Source organism: Pteropus vampyrus, unplaced genomic scaffold (genome assembly GCF_000151845.1).
Source record: "Pteropus vampyrus isolate Shadow unplaced genomic scaffold, Pvam_2.0 Scaffold65, whole genome shotgun sequence".
Taxonomy (NCBI): Eukaryota; Metazoa; Chordata; class Mammalia; order Chiroptera; family Pteropodidae; genus Pteropus; species Pteropus vampyrus.
Genome location: NW_011888846.1, coordinates 2,976,803 through 2,979,564, shown reverse-complemented (window position 1 = coordinate 2,979,564; position 2,762 = coordinate 2,976,803). Strand labels below are relative to the sequence as shown.

General features: G+C 33.9%; 1 protein-coding gene across 1 annotated transcript in view; it reads left to right on the top strand.

Moving 5' to 3' along the window:
- Positions 1–2,762, top strand: part of RALGPS2 (Ral GEF with PH domain and SH3 binding motif 2) — a 100,150-nt gene that overhangs the window by 55,275 nt on the left and 42,113 nt on the right. The gene's annotated exons all lie outside the window — the stretch shown is intronic.

Here is a 2,762-nt window from a genome sequence, read left to right as displayed (position 1 = left end):
ATTCTTAGCTCATAAAATTATTCTATTTTAATAACCTACTACGAAATAAGTTACCAAAACAAGAACAATTCTGAAAGTTTTGTGAAACTTCAAAACACGTAGAATTTTATGAGAAATATTCTGTTTGAAAAGCTTGTATTCCTACCAGACACAGGTTTCTATGGAACAGCATATAATCCAGGACTGTTGTGACTTTGCATCATTGTTGTCATGGAAGAACAAAGATGTGGAAATATGAGTCCAAATTACAATAGCAATAGCTTCCTTTTGATGTAGTCTGCCTTGGCTCTTAGCGGGTTCCTATACGATTAAGTCATAACATAAATCACTGTCTACCATATGAGCATTTGACCCAAATTAGTATTTAAAAGAGACGAGTAAAAGCTTGTATTTTTTTTTTAAATATATACAATTCCCTTATCCTTACACAAGTAATGACTTCATTGTTCACACAGAGTAAGGAGCCACATTTCTTAAGTAGTAGACTAGCTACGTCATGAGTAAAGAACTGTTTTTAAAAATACGTTTACTGTTACATTTTCTGAAAACATTCTCTTATTTAATATTTTCCCACATATGTTCAGTTTTAAAAGTGAAAGATCCATAAATCTGTGTTACCTCATAAAACCTTTCTGTATACGTTAAAATTTTCCTAGGTCCCACGAGAATGTTATAAATTAGTACAGTATACTTAAGTTTAAATCTGTCTTTGCTGGGTTGTTTCTAGGGGGAAAAAAAAGTCTTCTGTGCCTTGGGTTAACTTTATTGGTACTTTCTCTCTTCATAGTTGCTACATTGCCAGCTAGTAGAGAAAAGAAACAAGTCAGGATTTGCTTCCTTTCAGATGGCAAGCGCAGAGGCACTTAACTGACGGTATCAGCCACTGAAATTAGCATGAAGCCATGAACTTAAATTTATGAAGCAATGACAGTACCTTAGATAAAGAACTTCTAGATTGCGAATTACTTTCTGGGAAGAGACTAGTTATCTGTGTGATTTGGGTTTTAGATTGCATGCATCCCTACGGCTTTAGTAAGAACTGAGGTTTAATGAGGTGTCCTGTACTTTTCACAGCAAACAACAACAAAAAAGAGATGACAAACACATCAGATCCATTACTACTTGGAAATTCTAGCAGAATTTCTTGTAAAATATGTTTAACAGAGATCCTCCCAGTATTTAGAGTTAAGAATCTTTACAGAAAGAACATGAAAGTAAAGTTGGAGAAATCTTAGCTTCCTCATTATTTGCTTGTCGAGGATTCCTGCAGTTAATATCTTTAGTATGTAAAGGGACAAAGGGTCCCCAGATCGCAACAGACTTAAGTATCTTTACTATTAGTAACCAATAATATTATTTTAAATACTCATACACGTAAAGCCCCCAGATAGAATATTGAAAGAAACCTCTTGTGCATGGTTACCAAAATTACTTATGTAAAAATATATTTTTGGTCTTTTAATCATGTGTTTAAGTAGTTGCATTGGGTTTTATTTTCTGTTGTTAGTGCTGAATACATATGTAATCCTTCTATCACATTTGCTCCTCGGTCCTGATCTGTTAACGTTTTAGGTATTCTTTTTTTAATGTAACAATAACTGCTTTTTCAAGTAATTCCAGTTTTCGTTTCTGTTACCCAAGTTAAATTGCCATTACGTGTGAACCTGGGAAAATATTTAGAATTTTGAGTTTTAGCAAGAAATACATAGACTTGTCTTAAATCTTTACAAGGATTTCTGCTTACTATTTGGTTGTGCTGTAATTGAGGTATTGTGGCAAAGCCTTTTGAGTAATTTTATATCTTCTTAGCTGTGTTTTTCTAGCTATGCTTTAAGATATCTAACACTCTATATCAGTCGTTAGCACACACACTGTAGCTACGTGAAGAGACACTAACCATATTTACAACTATTTTCTTTAAGTTTGTTTCCCTTTGTTTTTAATCAGTGTGCTATAAACCTTCCTTATACATTAATCTTAAAGTTAAAATTTCTATCTCATGTCACTAAAGCACTTGTTTTCTGAAACCCAACATATGTGCATTAATCTATAAGCATATACACTAAATATAATTAAGTCGAACCTTGATTAATGCAGTAGTCATCAGAAAATAGGTAATGGCCAGTTTTTACATATGATTGCAAAACAAAACCTTTTTCAGATGAAATTTTAGTATATTCCAAAATACTTTTTATATAATAAGAGATTTTGAAAATTCTACCACAATGTACAAGAATTATGCATTTTGACATACATTAGAATTTTCAAATAAAAATAAAAAGTATTAAAATACCTTTTTGCATCTGCTGATAAAGCAAACCCAGAAACTTGCCGCTCTTATTCTTGCTGTTAAAAATCAGTGTAGAAGTTTGTTCATCTGTGACTTTAATGGCAACTGCATTTTTGTTTTGGACCGTTGAATCCAAGCTGTAATAAGGAACTTTTTCTTCTTACAACACTAATCAATTGAATTTGACAAGCCACCTATGTAATTTTAAGAAGTGGAGTGGAAGTTCTGGTCTGTGGGCTGTCTTTAATCCAGCAGAGAAAGCATTGTGGCTTTGCTCTGTCTGCCACATGGAGAAATGCAGTAACCAGCTGCAGCTGACCCAGATTGTATATACAGCACCCTTGAATAGTGATTCCCTCTTTCTCGGTAGACTCAAGTTCAGCCCACATATTACGTCACCGAAAAATTGCTGGAGACCGGGGGAAAGTCTCCTTAGGATTTCCTCTCTGTGGCCTTAAATCGGGGTGGGGGG